Below are 20974 nucleotides of genomic sequence, written 5' to 3'. Positions count from 1 at the left end.
TTGTTTAAGTTCAGTAGTCCAGAACCAACCCAGAAAGCTTAGTAGGGATCGAGTGCATGAATACAAATTTAGGGGTTATGGGTTTGATCCTTGCAGGACAGCTGTTCTCTGTGATGGATGGACAGAGAAAATACATCTGTTATAATCTTATTCTTAAACTTCTTGCAGAGAACTGGTTAGTTCTGGTACAGAATCAAGGCACTGAATTCAGTAGGTTAGTTGATTGTTGCTATGTTACTCATTTATATTGTTGAAAATATAATGTCAAAAAATATTTCAAGGAAGAAGCCTTCAGTATGCCAATATTCAGTCAAATGTAGTTGTGACCATTGCATGCTGAAGGGCAGTTTATCATCCTTTCAGTCAAGATAGTTGCCTATATTGACAAAGCTTAGCTTAATTAAATATCTGAGCAAAAATCACAGAAAATATCACGCAGCGTGTTGGATAACTATATTTTAGCTCACCTGTGCATAGTTTTCTCAAAGGGAAAGGATATGTCGTACTTTTGTTGTCTAGCATCAGTCTGGCATCCAACATCCATTGTCCATCATTCTGTTAACATTTTTTTCCATACAGCATCTTCTCTAGACTAGCTCCTAGACTATGATATATCTTTTTACATTTTTATGATTGAATGTAGTAAACTGAGCCAGTCTATATCCTATGTCCAATATCATAATTTTAACATCATTCCTCTGTGAAAATCTCTGAAATAGACTGGCTTTTGTCTCTATGAAACTGAATTAGACAAAAAGGTGGAAAATGTAGAAATATATATATTATCAGTCTAGTGGCTAGTCTACATCTTCTCTGAAACCATTTTTTTGAAGTTGATGAAATGTGTGTTCCTTGGATGGTCATCAAATGGTTCTGCTTTTCTGCACTTAGGGGAGCTTAAATTAAATATAGGGAAATTTTCTACTGATATCTCTTCAAAAAGTGCTAGTTTAGAAATGTTTTTTCATGGTCCTCTTCAAGTAATTCCAAATTGTCAAACATACACCAATAAGAAGACTACCGGTATTTTATTTTTCCATGTATGTATTTCCTGTGACCTTTAAATTGTTGTGTGTTTTTTTCAAAATCAGCTGTTCTATTTTGAAATAGTTTCACACAAATATTCCTTGAGTGACCCTCTACCAAAAATATTTAAGTAATCTTGATTTGTCAAAAAAGACCACCAAAAAAAACATGCCCCTTACCCTCTCCCCCACCCCCCTTAGCTGCCATTCTACCTTTATGGTTGTTTTGAAAACTGCTAGGTCTGTTCTGAATCTGGTGGCCCATGTTCAAAGGAATTTGCCAGAAATATTTCTTAGATGACTCTTCAGATAAGTTAGTTGTTTGAGCTGTGAAATTCAGGTGAGCGATCTAGAGCAATCATTGCCGTCTTGTTTAATTGACAGATCATTCCTCATGAAGACAGTGATGATGTTATCATAAAAGGACAATCAGGTATTTTTTATATGAAAGAGACCCACGATTTATGTTTATTATTTTATTTTATCAAAGAAAATCTTGCTATAAAAACTGCTATCTGGCAACACGAGAAGTCGAGAAAATATGTGACAAATCTTCCAATAAAATATCGAACCTTCAAACTTTAATCACTTTATGTAGTCAGTGCCAAAACTTTGTCAAATTAAAAATGAAAAAGTGCCCACCCATTAAGCTTAGGGCGAGTGGAGATCTCCAGATCACAGAGTAGTGAGTTCGCGCTCAGGGTAAGGTAAACATTGTATGATTTGATGAAAGACATTGTGTCTGAAATCATTTGTGCTCCACATCTGATTCATCAGGAGAAGTTGGAAGTAACTCGCATAGAACAGATTAGTACTGGTAAAGAACCTAGGAATTCTGGTTAGTTTAACTGTTGAAAAAACAGTGCTAAACTCAAAACACAAGACACTCACATCATGTATGTATGCACATCATCTCTTTGCTGGTCAATAACATACCAAAAGTAATGTTTCTGTAAGAAAAAGAATTTTTGTTTTTTTGCCTGCAGTTTGATCTGAATCTCATTTTAACGGGCAAAACATTAATTTTGTCTTCATTTATTGTACAGTCAGACTTGCTTAAGTGACCACATCTATAAAGAGATCACTTACATTAAGAGTGCACTTTTTAAGTTTCTTCGTGTGTTGTTAAAGAACATATTATGTTGTGTTAAGAGACAACTTTTCACCCTTCCTAATGCAAATTAAAGTGTCTATATGCAGTTGAACTTAGTTCTCTCAGACTTAGATAATTTTAACAGTCCATTCTTCGCCCGAACTCGTCATCTGGACCCTTTTAATATTATTCTCATATATTTAAAAGATTGTAAAAGCGTAATTAATGGCTGCCTATAAAATCTGTACCAAAGGAGCCAGTGTTAAAATTTTCATAGTACTTTTTTTATCTTTTTTATTTTAATGGTTTATATCCATGTAGTTCAGTCACCTTTTTTTTTAGTGAATCTAATGGCTACAAAGTGTGATTTCGATAGACTTCAGTTTAAAATCTTGTTGATAAAAATATATATTGCCACAGCAAAGAAAGCTCTAATGATACGCTGGTAGTAAAATTTTCACGTTAAAAGAAAAAAGGACATTAATATTATATTATAATTTTCACTTTCAGCATTGTGATAATTAAATGAGTGCAATAATTGTGAACAATAAAATGCTGAAAATATGTTGGGACTACAAAAAGTGCTTAACCCAACAGTTTTTATGGAAGGAAAATCATTTGTCCTTCAGGTTATTATCAGAAATATTTGTGAGGGATTCAGTTTTACTTATTAAGTAAGCCCGCCCGCTTAGCTCAATAGGGAGAGCGCAGATCTACGGATCTCAGGGTCACGAGTTCGATCCCCAGGCGGGGCGTATGTTCTCTGTGATGATTTGATAAAAGACATTGTGTCTGACATCATTCGTCCTCCACCTCTGTTTCATGTTGGGAAGTTGGCAGTTACTTGCGGAGAACAGGTTTGTACTGGTACAGAATCCAGGAACACGGTTAAGTTAACTGCCAGCCGTTACATAACTGAAATACTGTTGAAAAACGGCATTAAACCCAAAACAAACAAACAAACTTATTAAGGGTCGAAAATTTATTTTGCTTGTTAAAATTGATTAAACTGATGGCTTGTCTCAACTGAAGTATCCAGCAAGTTTGGTGTACATGTTAGTTGCTGTATTTTTACCAACATGATTACTGAAAAGGAGAAAATTGCTAATAAACGTTGATCAATATGTTGGTTTTTTTTGTTGTTATTTTGATTTTTTATATATATATTTACCTCTGGTTTGAACAAACATGCATGTAACATTTTGTGATATTTTAAATTTTTGTTTCTGAGAGAAAATAACCTTTGACTTTGATACTTACATGACTCATAGGGGTAGGAGCAGGGGCTGTGGGGTGGGGGGGGGGGGAGGGCACCAGCATATGGTATGGCCCCGCCAAGTTTTGACCCGAAAAAGTGATTGTTCTCAGAAAGAAAATAGTAGCTATAGGAAAAAAAGCCAATTTGGTAGAGCATTTGGATGTACTGATACGGATTTGATTTTTTTTTTGCCGAAACATTTTCAGGGAAAAGTCTGGGTAGGTTAGCTGGTCGACCCCCCTATCCCCCTGCCCAAACTTTGCTCCTATGCGACTTCATGTTTATTGTTGTTGTTTTTTTAATTTAACACTATAAATTAACATAAAGACACTAGCGACTAGAAAAATGAGATGCATTTATTTGAATATTAATAATCTTAATTAATTAAGTGGTCATAACTGCTTCAGCTTTTTGTTAGGTTGACTGCCCCTGTCTGTAAACGTCAGTTCCGCAGTATTCATGAATACAATAGTTCATTATATTTTGTGGCGGCAAAAATCAACCAATGACAGTGATAAACGCTGCCCCACGCTATCATCATAAAACAGCATAAAAATATGAAACGTTTCATATGTGTATACCAAATATGAATTTCTCTAACACGGAAATAAATTTATAGTTTATGTTGATACTCTTCTATTTACTACAGTTATTATTCTTGTGCCATTTAATAAATTAAGAGGGAACTCTGAATATATTTGGGACACATATTTCCATATCAGTTAACTTTGTCGTTCCGGTATTGTCAAAAAAATGTCTTATTTGAAATGTTATTTTCAAAAAAAGGAAGCTTTTGGCCTATATGACAGATAAAGTTGATTAATAGCCTACTTACATTAGATAAATGTCATTTAATCTTAATTTACCAGAAGAACATTTTCGGATGCCTAAATTTGGAGTAGTTGCAAATGTATACAATGTACATGGTACTTGTACTGTAAAATCATTAATATTCACGGGGGACTAATCTGTGAATTAAAGTCCCCGCTAAATGTTATTTTTTTATACACAAAATTTAATTCCAGTGAAATTAATTGATTTTACAGGATATGTGAGATATTCTTATCATTTCAAAATATGTCTGAGATATATCATAAATAAGAACATTGCAGCATTATAACCTTACACTTTCAGCCATACTTGTAAAACTATAGTTACAAGGTTTACAAGTTTAAAACCTGAAGATTTGCTCAATTATATTTGAGCTGTGCCATGGGAAAACCAACATAGTGGCTTTGCATCCGCGCAGTCTGGTCAGGATCCATGCTGTTTGCTAACGGTTTCTGTAATTGCTATAGGCTTTGAAAGCGAACAGCATGGATCCTGACCAGACTGCGCGGATGCGCAGGCTGGTCTGGATCCATGCTGGTCGCAATCCCACTATGTTAGTTTTCTCATGGCGCGGCTCATTTATAAGAAATTTGTGAGCCAATGCTCATTATTGTGTTATGAAATTTACTGCAAATACAAATATGGCATCACAACCTCTCTATTGCCACTATTTTATCAGTTTCTTTTTTCAGTTAGCTGTTTGTTGGAGAAGTTGAAAGGCTGAAAAATGCTTCCTCTTAAAAAATAGTTCATGCTCCATCTTTGGCTTAAAATAATTACATGTATGTATTTCAATGACTGATTACCAAGTTGCAAGTTTGTATTCAATGTACCTTTCCTCATGTCCGTTTATAAAAATTTCTTTAGTTAGTATTGCTTTGAAACTACTCTACCTTGTTTCATTCATAATTATTTCTTTCACAAAATGTAAGTTCAGTAACTCTCTTTTTTACATTTACAGAGTTATCTTTTCTTGTTTCTACAGGAGGTTAAAAATTGTATTGTATGCACAATGTTTGAGCTTCAGTATAATTATCAGCCTCATTATTCCCTGTGGTCAGGTTGACAATAAAATATGAACAAAAATATGTGTAAATATTTTCTGTCTTGGCCTGTCCTTACTAATGAAACAAACATGGTCAAAAAAACATTAGCTTATATCAGCGCTAAAGGACAGTCACATTTTTTACAGTAAACTTTGACATAAAAAAGCCAAATGTACCGAATCACTTGTTGTTTTCACAGCCTTCTAACTGGTATTTAACTGTATAAGTGTCTGTGGGGAGATACTAATTGACTGGTTTATGAGCAGCACGTCACCATGTCATATCCGTGTGACCATCAAAAGGAGGGAAAACTGACAGTTATATATACATCATGAAAACATATAAGCCTTGAAGATAATTGTCTTAGCCTTCTTTTAATTCAGAATATAGTCAAGGATTGTCTCATTGTTTTATGCTTCGTCATTCTCTGCAGAAGAAAAACAACAACAGTATTTAATATTGTGTCTCTTTGGTAAAACTATTTGTTTAGTAAATAATCATACACAACTAAGAGTGAGGTTGTTTTTTTATAAGCTTCTGATAAAAAATTGTTATTGAATGTGGCTCATTAGTATGCAAATTTTTATACAATGCTAAACTGTTTTTGTACAAATGGTTTTATTACATTGTATATATAAGGTTATAGGTCACTAATTAAAATCCTTTTATATTTCATGTATGTGAAAAGAGCCACTAGGGTGCTTATTTACCCAGATCTTTGGAGAAGATAATTATTTCCTACTTACCTACCTTCAAAACGTTTAACTGAAATTGTTAAAAAAAGAGAGAAAAAAAGATTGTTAAATAGTTCCTGGTGAAATGCTCTTCAGTGGTGGTCTGCAACCCTAAAAGAAGGGCATATTGGCTTTTGTCCTCAGATTTCAATATTTGATGTACACAACTTGCCATAGATGGAACATGAACTTTAAAGCAGTCACATTTCCTGCAGAATGTATTCTAACATTATAACATCTGTGCTGAAAGAAAATGTGGAAAAGAGAGAAAATGTGGGATCTGTTTCATTGGAACTACTTTTTTGACCGAATTACTAACAATAACAGTGCAAAACTTACAATAACAGTGCAAATTTTAATGCGTAGATGCTCATTATTAAATATCATGCGTGACAATGAATGTTCACTAAATATGAAATTTTAAGGTTTCTTGTCTGTAATAAAATTTTGATGTGTTGTCATGTAAGCAAAGATTTAGCCATTAAGTTTAATACCACTTTTCTGAAAAATAACTCTGATCATCAATTTCAGAAATGTATAAATTTATTATGAATCAGCAAAGAAAATTTAGGATTTAAGGTTTACCCCAGTTTTATAATGCTTTTTTTACAAAGAAAGCAAATGTTAGGGATTTTCTCTTCTACATATTCAAAGCAGGTAAATTTAATTGATATTTTTTACATATTTGACATTGTGGGAGTGAAATAAAAATAATTTCAACCATCATACTATTTTGTTGTAACAATTTTATAATAAAATTTTGACATTGACGTAATTTTAAGTGTAGGAGAAGTTAGTCGAACTGACTTTGTCATAGGTTGAGAAAGTTTTAGCAGGAAAAGCTGAAGTGTGATTAAAAGAGTATAAAATTTGTGTCTCACGGCATTGAATTCATCAAACTCAAGGGGGGTATTCGATCTACTCTTTACCTCCGAAACAAAATGGCGGCCAAAACTGAAAATGTGAGTTTTTCTTACTTTTTATCTTTTTTAAGGATTTCTAGACCATTACACATGGCTATCAACCTGCTCCACTGTTTTCTCTATCTATCGGTACCTTTAACTTTGGAAACAGTGCTGTAATTTGTCTGGAATGCTGGTCATGGGATTTGAATCGATGGAAAATCCTCCGTTAAACACGGGATAAGGAATAGTGCGATTAGCAAAAATGGTCTTTTTTCCTAATTATTCAAACAGCTGTGAGCTATTTTTTTTGATTAGAAGTAAAATATCAAAATATATTTCCTTCATGGTTAGTCTGGAGCCGATTAAAAGTCGTAATTTTAAATTACACAGTTTTTTGTCTGATGGTAAGGAACAGTGTACGAAAATAAGAGGATAAGGTGCAGTTCCACTTCTTCAAGCGACTTTTCCTTCGCTCTTTCAGAGACAATCAATAAAATTCTGTTAAAATAATATTTTGGTGATCATTTATAACTCTCTCTTGCTCAAGTAGTAAGATTTAAAAGGTATCCGCCTGTCTATCAGACACGTGATGAACTGAAAGCCAAAAGTTTAGCAAGTATTTAATATAGTATCCCTTGCCAACATTTAACTATATGTAAATTTCTTTTTGGTATAGGAGTGTTTACACTATGTGCTTTTACATTTGTGTTTTGGCAAGTGGTGCTTATGCTTCTAATGTTTTTGGAGTTCCCACTATGTGTTAAAGCATACATGTTAATTTCAGGGGTGAAAGCAGTATCATAAAATACGTTTAATCAACACATCTAGTTTCCATAAGCTTTATAAATAAACGAATCTAAATCTTACTATTATGATTTGAAAACACTACTGCTGACATCTATTTATGAAAAGGACTAAAACCTTATTTTCCAGAAGCCTTCTCCTAATGGTATATAATAATTCAAACATTTTAAAAGCTTTTTGGAGAAGTAATTCACCCAAAATTACAAATTAGGCGCATAATAGGTCGTAAAAAATCTGGAAAAAAAATGAGGTATACAAGTGAGGTGTTTTCATTTCCAAAATAAAAGATACCTAGATTAAACACACAAAAAAAAAACAACCATGAAAATTTTCTCTGAAGAAAGTTATGATACATTATAAAACATCACCATTTTTCCTTGAGGGTTTTCAAAATACATACGTGACTACACCATGTTTAAAAAACAAACTGTTTTTCGGAACAGTTGCGCGGTTGACTGTGTCGGTATGTTTAGTAGAATAGCTGAAAATATACCAGCATTTTAGCTACATACTGATTATACAAACTGCATTTATTTTTTCCGGCTTCGTATATCAAACTAACAAGATGAATTGAAATCAAATTTTATTTAAACATTCAGAGTGAACTAAACCAGTTTTTTCTTTTTTTCTATGTAATTTAAACGTAATACAAACAAAAGTTTTGTCTGAAGAAAAAGTCCTGAATATTTACAGTCATTCTAACAACTTTGAGAACATTCTATCATATTTTCATCATAAATAACACAAAATCGATGAGTATGCTCAAGGTAACGTATGTACCAGTTAAGTAAATTATGCATATACAATGTATTTACCGATACCACTTTTCGTTAATTCAATAAAATCTTTTATATGCCCTTTGAATATGTTTCGATCCACATTAAATTTTGTATTACTGTTTATGGGCAATAGTGTATTCTCATTTGAATTCAATCATCTATGATACTGCCCTGAAATTTATGTACGTCCTAAATTTCTAGTATATTGGTCCAAAACTATAATAAAGAAATGTTTTAAGATGTTTAATCACTATCAAGGCAGTTATGCATATCATGTGAATTGCAGAAAAGAAGAATAAACAATATCGCGATAACAAATAGCTTTTTTTCAAAGCAAATACATACGTTACTGCACAATTACACTGGCATGTAACCTCCTGCTGTACAAAAGTAAGAATCTGCGTTATGTAATTGTCAAAATTCTACGAAACGATATAATATCCATCCTGTACGACTGAATTGAAGCATTAGTATTGATGTAAATGAATTACAGATCAAATGGAATTTGAATTACATTGTCAAATCAACTTTGAGATAAATAATGGCACCCGTTTTTGAACATAAGCGAAAATACTTTCCTATCTATTCATATCCTGTATATTCCGAGCATGATATTCAAATTATTGTATTACTACATTACGAATGCCGCAAAAAAGAGATGTTTTTTTATTTGAAATTATACATACGTTACTATTGGATACGTATGTATCACTCGTAAACACTGTATCTTTACTTTTATATAAATTAATATACATGTAATGATTTCATTTGAAAATAATAAACATATTCTATATTTAAACATTATTAGATATGAAAATTTATTACGGTGTGATATTATTCTCTTATCATATCTATAGCATACAATTCTCAAAACTGAATTTGTTCACAATGTGTACGTGATAAAAGGTTATCAAAATTAAAAGTTGGCGACCTAAAAAGCTTGTAAACATGAAACCCTGCGTCACTGTTGACGTATGCTGACGTAGGAGTTAGTTTTAAATATTTCAGTAACGTATGTATCGATCACGTATGTATCATTTCCTTCTTTGATGCTCATAAAAAAATATTCATAGATAGATATTTGTTGCCTAAAGGTAATCAGCTAATCAGATATGACAATGATCTTCGTCTTTAAGAGCATTAAAAAATGAATTAAATTGTGATATTTCTACAATATGGTAACGGATGTATCAATCTGTTATATACGCTTTGGCAAGGTTTTCCACGCTGATATGGTATAAAATGTAACCCGAATTAATAGCATGAATGAGCAAGCGTAATAGTTATATAATTTACAAACAGACATGTGTGAATGTTATTCTACCCAGAAACGGCAAACACATTATCATATTCTTTGGCATCATTTTAAATGATGACTGATACCAAAGGAGTCCGAAAAATTTGTATCTATGTTGATTATAAAATAACTTCCTATGTTACTTCATAAAAATATGTGATTTCGTTGATTACTGATGAATTTTAACTACAAGAACGTTCATTAAACATAAAATGAGCTGGCGACAGTAACGTATGTATTGTTTACGTAGTTTGAAGCTTCATAAATTACTAACAGACAAAGGTAACAGTCAAAGATTCGGTATAAAAATCAAACAAGCTTAGTGCTATATGACATGGAGACGAATTACTCTTCTATTGATTTGTGAATAAGATAGTAAACAGTAACATACACATGCGCGTCACTAGTGATTTTGGGTGAATAATTCCTTTTGCATTTTAAATGAAGACTGAATCCGAGTCCCCATAATTATAGCCATGTTTATGAAAATGTTTACATTTTTCACTTTTTTCATGCAGGCTGATAACGAGACATCCTACTTGGAAGTCTTTCAAATGAGATTGGATTACCGTACTAGTATGTTTTAGCATACAGAATAGAGCATTGTCCTGTTCCGAATGCCTGGTTTATATATTTCAAAAGCACGACAACCAAATACTTATGCGGAAATATCATTCATTTTACACATGGAAAATGCACAGCAGCTGAAAATTGCTACCTAGTATTATACTACACGAATTACAGTAAGATGGTCAGAGTTTCACTTTAAATATGCAAATGAGATTGTGAAATAAAAAGCAACGGTTCTTGGCCGTCATGAATAATCATAAAAGTCTACCAAGGACCTAACCGATTTGTAATTTCCAGAAGAATCGTTCTTGTTTATATTTTGTGAAAAGCTTCTGAAGTGGAAATCAAACTTTGTAGTATATCTTCTGAAGGAAATTGGTTGCTTTGTATATTTAACCAATGGAAAAATCGGTTACATTTGCTCCCTACCTATTTAGCATTTGAATGGCCAAATATAAGTTCCTATAAAATGTTTGATTGGCCAAATATCTAGGCCAAAAGTGATATAAGACACCACGAAGAACAGAGAACAACAGTTTTGTTTAATCGACAATCACTGAAAAAGTCAAGTGTGCTTACCTACTGACATATCTTGTCTGGTAATATGTTCATTCGGGGATTATGTTACTGTTCTACTCCTCAATCCGACCCCTTCAGTTATTACATGGTAGAGAAATGTCAACTGGTTATCTCAGAAACGATGAAAGAAAACTGTAAAATCCGTTTGAAAAAATTGCACTGCACCTTATCCTCTGATTTCGCACACTGTTCCTTACCATCGACAAAAATTGTGTTTTTTTGAAAATACGAACTGTGATCTGCACAAAACGAACAGTATTAGATAAGTATGTGAAATATCCTCTAAGTCAGAAAAATAGCTTACAACCTGCGGTATATTAGGAAAAAAGACCATTTTTACTAATCGCACTATTCCTTATCCCGTGTTTAACGGAGGATTTTCCATCGATTCGAATCTCATGACCAGCATTCCAGACAAATTACAGCACTGTTTCCAAAGTGAAAGGTACCGGTTGATAGAGAAAACAGTGGAGCAGGTTGATAGACATGTGTTATTGTCTAGATATCCTTGAAAAAGAAAAAAAGTAAGAAAAACTCACATTTTCAGTTTTGGCCGCCATTTTGTTTCGGTGGTAAGGAGTAGATCGAATACCCCCCTTGAAACTTGTTTAATAAAAATGATAAAATGCTCACATTTTATAAATTTTATTGGATTTGTTTAATAAATTCAACGAAAGTGGCTCACATTAAATTGTCATTACAGTTTGTATTTCTGCATTGTCCTTTATCTAAGGTTATGCATGTTTTGTTTTATTACACACAATTTTACTTTCTTACTAATTGACATGACTTTAGAGTGAAGAATTTTTAACTTTCAAGTATGCAATAATTTGTATATAATGTACCAATAAAACGTATATGTAACAGTTCATTTATTTAGTCAATCTAGCATCTAGATTCAAAATGGCTTAACCCTTATCATGCTGGACACAATTGATTCTGCCTTTGCGACCAGTGTAGATCTTGATCAGCCTGCACATCTACAATGTTCGCTATTCAGTCAGTATCTTTTTGAAAAGTACCCCTTTTAACATTTAATGGTACTGTCCAAATTAAAAGATGGACAAGTTCATTATAGAAATTTAGGAGGGTAAGGGTTAAGACATAGTTTTTACGATGTCAGAAACCTTTAGTTTATTAACACTAAGTGGGGTATTTTTTGCTGACGATCCTCAGTCATTGCCTATAACCTAATTTCTGTGATCAAACAGAGCAAATTTTTTCACCATACGATTAGATCAACCCCGAAGTAAAATCTCATTTCCTAGGTTTACCGACTTCAATTTAATTTTTTCACGATGGTACGGGGACAACTAAAATATAATACAGCAGTACTATTTTATTAATGGAAAGATACATTACCTTACATATTTACTGTATTTCGTTATATATATATGATAATTAAAAAGAACATTTCAGTACAGTTGGGGTATAAAGGATTTTGAACCAAGATGTGTGCACACGTAAGGTCATAGATGGTAATTGAAAAATATTATCGTTATAGTCACCAACATTGTTTGAAGAAGAGAATCAATTAGAAAAGCTATTGCCTTTAGGCTAGAGATGATTTTGTATAAATTGTTTAATAAAGCTACAAATTAATGGCAATTTACGACAATTGTTTGTTTTTATTTCTTTGACTATGTACATTTTATTACTTTAATAAAGCATATTGGCGCTTCCAGCACTAAAGGTGGATAGATTCATTAGACTGAGGTTAAATATTTGTCTCTTTTGTTTTAATAGTAATGTCTATTATGAAAATATGGAGAGAAAAAAAATATTTTCAGCATTATTTTGTGTATTGTATGTAAGTTGTGTTGTCTTGTAAGCAATTAACATTTTGTATATTTTGTTTGGATGTATTTTTAGAATGAGGTAAGTGTAATTTGTCCGTTTAATCTTCTGTTAGCAGTATCAGACATTTAAAAGATCAAAGTTTTGACAAAATTAATGCTGAAATACTGAAAAAGCTGAAATTCTGAAAAAGGCCTAAGTACTGAAAAGGCTGAAGTACTGATAATGGCTGAAGAATTGAAAAAGGCTGATGTACAGAAAAAAGGCTTAAGGTCTTAATAAGGCTGAAGCATTGAAAAAGGCTTAAGTACTGAAACAGGCAGAAGTTCTGATAAGAGTTGTAGAAGAAATTACAAAGACTGAAAGACTGGCACAAGCTGAAGGACTGACTGGCAAAGATATAAGTACTGGGAGAGCTGGAAGACTGACTGGCAAAGATATATAAGTGCTGGGAGAGCTGGAGGACTGACTGGCAAAGATATTAGTACTGGGAGAGCTGGAGGACAGAGTTGCAATAGCATTATGTCTCTGTTGGTTTGAACTTTCAAGGCTGCTATGAAAATTGACATTCTAGTCACAAAGAAAATTCTGTTTATTCAGAAATGCTCTGCAAACTAGAGTCATAAAATTTAGGCAGAAACAATGGTTAATTATTATGTTAATGCATAAAATAAGAAGAGACAAACATCTTTGTCTGCTGCAGAAAAAACAGAAATGAAAACTTTGATGATTTAGAAACAATATTTCCATTTCTTCATAATTTTGTAGAAGTTATATTTTGAACAAGTATTATTAGCTTCATCTGATTGTTCAGCTGTCATTTTATATGTTTTCTGTCACTCAGTTGCGCTCATAAATTGGGATGTTTACCATCTTTGAATTAAGGGATACTGTTTTATCTGTTTTTGCTTATAGGTGTGTCTTTAAAATTGACTTTTTAATGTGGAATTTAATTACTGTTACCTTGAACATGAGACACGATGGAGATGTTTTAATGTTTAGAGAATTCATGCAAAATTAATAAAGTTTGAGGTATGAAATTATCTGGTCAAGGTTGATTTTTGTTAAGTCTTAAGATGTACTACAATAGACCTTTACCATAACTAAGTAACTTGTTGCATGCATGACATCCACACCACAAGCTAAAAGGTCAAGGTCACCCTTTGAGGTCATTCCTCAAAGGTCAAGATCACACTTAGAGGTCAAAGATGTAATGTCAATTTTAGCTCCACTATTTGAAGTTTTTCAAACCTTTCATCGGTGTCTGCGTCCATGTCACAAAAGTTTTGCATGTAAGCAGGGTTTTCAGAAAGTACTGGGCCAAATGCTTTCAAACTTAACACATGTCTTTGGTATCATGAAATGACCTCACAGGGCAAGTTACATAACTCTAGTTTTTATTAAAATTATGCCACTTTTTAACTTAGAAGTTTAGGTTGCGTGTTTCTCAAAAACTACTTATAGGCCAAAGTTTTATGCTTTTTCAGTATACAGTGTACATTTTCTGTTGCCAAAGTACTATTTCTATTGTCAAAGTTCTATGACAGGACATGCACATTTTTGTTGCCGGAAACCATAATTTTTTTATTATGTCCATATATTTTTTTTGGGTTGTGGGGTGAGTGGGGGGTGGGCGGGTGCATCCTTGTCCTATGGACATTTTTCTAGTCAATGTAAGGTTTTTGAATTTTTGGTCAGCAGCCCATCTGATTAAATTTCAGTTGTAATGTTAGAGTCAAAACAAAGTGAAACATCTTTCAGGCATTTTATCACCTTACTTCAAAGACATTTCTTTTGTTCATGAGATTTTTCTTTTTCAATCTTGAATGTAGATAGATATTGGTGATCAAATTTCAGTCACTTTGATCAATGTAACTGTTCACTAAGGGGATGTATGCACTTTTTGTTAAACACTTTCAATGTCTGCACTTTTTGTGAAATTTGAATTTTATTAAAAGATGGACAGGTTCACATAAGGATGGTCAGTCGCATCTGAGCAACATTTTGCAATATTTTTCATAATTTGTGTATGTTGTTAGTGATTTATTTTAGCGCACAAGTAAATCATGACCAAGAAATTAGATTCCAGTTAAAAATGTTTGGTTTATTTTTTTGAAGCATAATTCTGTAATTACGCCCTTTTAATATGCAAGTATTTATAAATCTGAGTTACAGTGTAACATGTAGTGGGGGAGATATATTGATTTACGCCGCACCATGAGAAAACCAACATAGTGCATTTGCGACCAGCATGGATCCAGACAAGCCTGCGCATCCGCGCAGTCAGGTCAGGATCCATGCTGGTCGCAAACACTTTATGTTGGTTTTCTCATGGTGCGGCTCAAATTTTTGTGCTGTCTGTCCGTGGTGTATGTCACAAAGTTTGGCCATGGGTGGATGGATCAGCCAGACTTCACAGGAGTGAGTAATGTAAAGTCTCATTGTGCATATTACCAGCATGTTTGGATTCAGTGATTTTCAGAGGAGTTATGTCCCTTTATTTGACTGGTTGTATGATATTATGGCTACTTCTCTTACACCATTGAGCAGATTTCCACCAAAGAGTCAGTGCCAAACCTGGTTATTATACATATCATCATTGACATGTTCTGGTTCATTGATTTTCAGAGGAGTTATGGCCCTTTATTTGTCAAATTGTATGATATTATGGCTACTTCTCTTACACCATTGAGCAAATTTCCACCAAAGAGTCAGTGTCAAGCCTCAGGTTATACATATCATAGACATGTTCCGGTTCATTGATTTTCAGAGGAGTTATGGCCCTTTTTTGTGAAGTTGTATGATAGTATGGCTCTTGCACCATTGAGCAGATTTCCACCAAACCTTACAAGAAATATCAGTGCCAAGCATAGTAATACGAATCATCGACATGTTCCAGTTCAGTGGTTTTCAGCAGAGTTATATCGTTTTACAGTGTTTACACTATTTGCTGTATACAATTCGGCTGAATTCACCAAACCTCACAACTGATGTTTAGTGTAGTTCTGCATATTAACATCATGTTCTGCAGTCATGACCCTTGATTTGTCGAATTCTGTGATCTGTGCTACTTCTCCCCCCAAAAAATACTACTGGTTGGAGTAAATAGGTGTTACCATTGCCAAACCTAGTTGTATATATAGTTGTCCAGTAGATTTAACCAAGTTGCATATTAATCGACTCTTAGATTAAGAAAGAAAAGCTCTGGTTTTCTGTGTACATTTTGATTATGTTCAGCTAAATTCTGTGAGAATTGTTATGTTCTGAATTATGATTAAGAGCGAAAACCAGTATAAGGGTACAAGTATTAAATCACAAGCTATTTATGAAGAAATAATTTAACACAGTGTTGAATTTAATATACATTTATCAGTTTAGTTTATATTTTCAGCAACTCTTAACGAGAAAGTGTTAAAACGCATGTCAATATTTTTCTCATCCATCATGTGCGTATCTCCTGTTCGATCAGTTTTTGTCATAATTTAAACATTAAAATAAGATCAGTTTTGTAGCGTCACATTCAACATCATCATTAAAATCGTTCTAATCCTTGTTAATGTTGTGGCTAATCTTTGTAATAGATCAACATTTCTACCAAGCACTGTCGTAAAGATAGAAACATTATCATCTAATCTGAAATGAAATGTCATCGAAATGTTTTTATGCGTGAAAACTCACTGAATGCATGTTATCTACACTGATGAAAATTGCACTTAAACCTTGTTATAAATGTTTTTTCTACGGTTATCACTTAAAAAAATAATCTGTAATGGAAATGTTATTAGAAATATTTAAAAAAAAACGAGAGTTTGTTTGATTTGAAAGTGGATAGTTTATTCCAAAATTGTTATAAATATATATATTATTGCAGCTTTAACGTTATCATCAAAAACAAGGTTATTTCTCCCTTCCAGTACGAAAACAAAGATGGACTTTGGGGAAAACTATTAACAATCTAATCTTTGATATGTGTCATGAATAAAATGACAGGAGTTTACCCTTTCGCTCTTCCATTATACGTCTCTTATATCTGCTTTAACAGTTAATCTGTTAAGTTAAAGTTGGATTTTCCCAATCTTTCAGATCTTAGAACACTTTATTTTTACAAAGAGTTTAAAAAGATATATTACAAAGAATGAAAATTTTTGTTTCTAAATAATTCTTTTTGATATATTTGTGTTACATAAAACTATGTTTAGCTATCAAGCTTCTCCTTGCAAGAACTAAAAACAGATAATAACAAAGTAACACATTTTCCGAAGTGCCCAATTAAGGGAAGATGGTGGGTATGATAAAGACTAAAAAGGATTTTTAAGCATGTGGTCTACACAATAAAACCGAAAATTTAATTCAGTTTTCACCTCATTACAGTTCGTAATTTCCACGCCAAGGGAGATGATCCATAAAGATAAAACTACAAACCCCTCGTTAATTAAAGCGCTGATCAATGCGATTTGATAATCTCCACGGGTCTTTTATCTATTGTTGTGGTTTGTTCTTTTTTTATGGCGAACCAAATAAAAAAGTTGAATATATTATGAAAAAGAAATGTCTATTCAAGTGTTCCTGCTATCTATTGGTGGTAAAATAAAATGAAATAAGTTGTTTGTTTTCTTGACCATAACATCACAAGCTTCACACACCAGACTGGCACATGAAACACTTGAAATATTTGCAGTCTTTCACCTTACGGAAGGCCACTTAGCTTTGCAAAAATAGTCTAGAACTGACCAAAAGTCTGGGCCAACATTTTTCAGAAAACGCCTACAATGTATGACTCTATTCAAAATTGTTTTATTTTAGTAATAGTCTGCATAAAGAGGTTGATTTTGAACATGTTGATATTTGCTTTCTGCATTTATTGCTCTTTGAACTCTCAACAACTCAGCTGAACTTTATTTGGCAACTGGCATCTGTATGCATACAGTAACAATACCATTGGCCAATGAAGGAAGGTCTAATTTGTCTGCATATATTTGAAAAACATTATGATAAAATTCTCTCTGTTAAAAAAAAAAATTCAAGGTGAATTATAATCGAGGATGGAAAAATCAAAATGGATGATGCAAAAGACAAAATCAAATGAATTTTTTTAATAAATATAACTGGTACCCAGTTTGCATGCATGATAAAGTGAAACAATAAAATATGACTGAAGAGTGTGACAAAAAAAAGTGCCATTTAGAGAATTATTGGATGTAGCTAAATTGGCTGCCAAGACTTCATAACCATAAAAGGTGGCAATCAAGTAATATTTGATGAAGCAAGCCTGGATCTATTTCCCTCCGCTAAATATTTAATCAGCTGCTACGTAATTGCCATTTAGCACTTTAAGTGTCGTAGCCTTTGTCTACATCAGGGTATTTGATTGTATTGATGTGCCTTGTTCACACCTTGTAGTCTGGTCATTTGTTTATATTCATAGTCGTTGTCTTTCCTTTAATTGCCTTATTTAACACATTTTGCATACTTGATTGCAATTAATATATGTGTGAAGTACAAGATAATGTTCTTCAATGCCTTGACCAGTAAAAACCTGTCTTTGTGCATTATTTCATTTTCAGAATTGTCACATTAAATACCAGTAGGTCATATTAGAAGTTCTAAGGGCTTGTTTCACAATAGCACAAGTTCTGTCAAGGATATGGACTTTTGTGTTAACTTGTATTTTGATATTGTATATTTCATATGTTTAACATCATTCTCCAAAATTTGGGGTAACATTTGAGCCTGCCATAAGAAACAAACTAGTGGCTTTGCGACCAGCAGGACCCAGACCAGCCTGCGCATCCCGCAGTCTGGTCAGATCCATGCTTTCGCTAACATTTTTCCTCTAATTGCAATAGACTTGAAAGCGAACAGCAGGGACCTGACCAACTTGCGGATGGGCAGCGGGTCTGGATCCATGCTGGTGCAAGCCACTTGTTGGTTTTTCTCATGGCCGGCTCATTTCATTTTTACTCACACTTTATCTTAGCCTCTTTGTGTAAAATCTCAAATTTTAAATTAAAACAGATGTATTAAATCAATTTGATATCTTCTTTGTTTACAAACATGCTTTTGCAATTGAGTGGTAAAATATATGATTTTGATGTCTGAATAACAAGTGATATTTACTTCTAAAGCCACAATATAATCAGTGTAAAAGTGTCTTGTTAGCTTCAAATGGGAAATGGTTGGTACTTGAAATTGCAGCTCTCTGATTGGTCACTTAGAATTCTGGATTTTATGTTAAAGTTATGATTTCCTAAACATTATCCATAAACTAACATTTAGAGTACATACCTAACATTTAACGATAAATAGATCCGTGGGCATATTTATGTAGTCCTGTGACATATTTATATGTTATTTTCAGGAAATGACTTCCATCTAAGTTTAAATTTTATCTTGAGTATGAAACAGGACTCAGAAGTTCAAAAGGTGATTTTTTAATTCAAATTGCCAAAACATTTCCGTCTGTCAATTGGCAGTATTTATATGTTTTCTTATTTCAGTTTTGTTGAACATTGTGGAAGCAAGTTGGAGTGACGGTGGTCTGCAACATTTTTAAGGTAATCTTTTTTTTTTTACATATTTCTTGATGGATTATTGAAATATTAGAGTGAAATGTGTGGTATTTACAAAGAGAAAATATATACAGGTACGGAAATGCAATTGAATGCGGAAGTATTTGACTTAAATAACCAAGAATTCTTATAAGAAAATGTGTTTCAGTAAAAGCAAAGAAATAAATAATTACTGCACAAACTTCAGAATTTATGCACTTTCAGATATAATATTAAAACCACGAAAGACATAAAAAAACATAAAATTTGTTTACAGTATATTACATGTAAGATTAAATTATCTTTCACTCCAGAAAACCTGATTTTACATTTTCATCTGTGGCTATGCCACTCATGAAAATATTGCATCAGATTTTGACTAAGTGAAAACTATCTTACTGAAACAGATCAACATCATCTGTTTTGAGAATTTCATTTTTTTACTTTTATCAGTTTGAATTTTGCAGTCCTTCCCTGACTCATTTTAAGAAGATCTTCAAAAGATTCTGGCTGACTTTAATAATGGTTTCTTTGACATTTTGTCCGCAAATATGTATTGCAAATTTACTATTGGGGATAAGTCAGTCACCCCATTCTGTTCATATCTGTTAAAAAAACATGAAAATTAAATTCCACATTAAGATATTTTATTCTTGACCCTAAACCATTATGTTTTACATTTTCTGGTCAAATGACCGGACTAATTTCACTTGCAACTCCTTTCAGGTCAAATTTGGGTGAATTTATGGCCCCAAATTGTGACTAAATCACATGTGATGAGAGATGGAGGTTAGATAACTAGGGGAGATAAGCAATAATTACTTAGGATAGTATATGGTGCACTTGTCACAGCGACTGATACTGTTGGTACAAAACTTCTAGTATATTAAAATCATTGTGGAGGGATATTTATGTACAACATGTTGCCCGCTTAGTCACTAATTGCTAACCATGATTGTCAGCCTCGTAAACAATGAAGACAGATGTATATATGAGCCGCGCCATGAGAAAACCAATATAGTGGGTTTGCGACTAGCATGGATCCAGACCAGCGCAGGCGCATCTGTTCAGACCATGCGGTTTCCCTTTCAAAGTCTATTGCAATTAGAGAAACTGTTAGCGAACAGCATGGATCCTGACCAACTGCGGCGGGTGGCGCAAAAACCCTTTGGTCTGGGAATAATAATGCTCGGTTTTGCAAAGGGCCACTATAGATTTTGGTTTTCTCAAGGCCGGCTTATATAGTGTATGGTTGAGATACAGTACAACTCCTCTAGAGCAAGCACCACTGAAACCACTGATATATGTTTGTTATTCAGAGGTTGTTGCTGTCTAGAGATTTTTTGTATGAAGGTTCTACTGTATTTAGTTGGAAGTCTGCCGGGAAAGAACCAGGGAGTCTCCTTTACCAATTGGTATAGTTCCTCACTTAGAATAATTTTTCCAGTACTATTGTAGGTTTGAACCTATCTTGGAACACAGGATAATTATCCATTTGACTGTAAGAAGGTTGTTGGTTCTATCCAGGTGTCCATGCTGTAGATAGTTCCAGGAGAGGTATCTGGTGTTCCTTCACCGCCAGAAGTTGAGAAAAAGGAGTCTGAAACTACATTAAGGATTTTGATGGAGGAGGTGCTTGGGGTCAAGCCATTATAGGGGCCTCATGGTTTGTAGACCATAATGAAATTGAATTGAAAGTAAGATGAAA

At 33.3% G+C, this 20974-nt stretch overlaps 1 protein-coding gene across 1 annotated transcript in view; it reads left to right on the top strand.

Annotated features, from left to right (window-relative positions):
• The window catches only part of LOC123558501 (protocadherin-9-like), an 85217-nt gene that overhangs the window by 6653 nt on the left and 57590 nt on the right, over positions 1 to 20974 (top strand). The window contains exon 2 of the mRNA XM_053543849.1: positions 19216 to 19272. The gene's annotated coding sequence lies outside the window, so the exon portion shown is untranslated. The remainder of the gene's footprint in view (positions 1 to 19215; positions 19273 to 20974) is intronic.

This window comes from Mercenaria mercenaria, chromosome 5 (genome assembly GCF_021730395.1).
Source record: "Mercenaria mercenaria strain notata chromosome 5, MADL_Memer_1, whole genome shotgun sequence".
NCBI classification, from domain to species: domain Eukaryota; kingdom Metazoa; phylum Mollusca; class Bivalvia; order Venerida; family Veneridae; genus Mercenaria; species Mercenaria mercenaria.
Note: the sequence above shows the minus strand (reverse complement) of the source record. Positions and strands in the feature narration are given on the sequence as shown.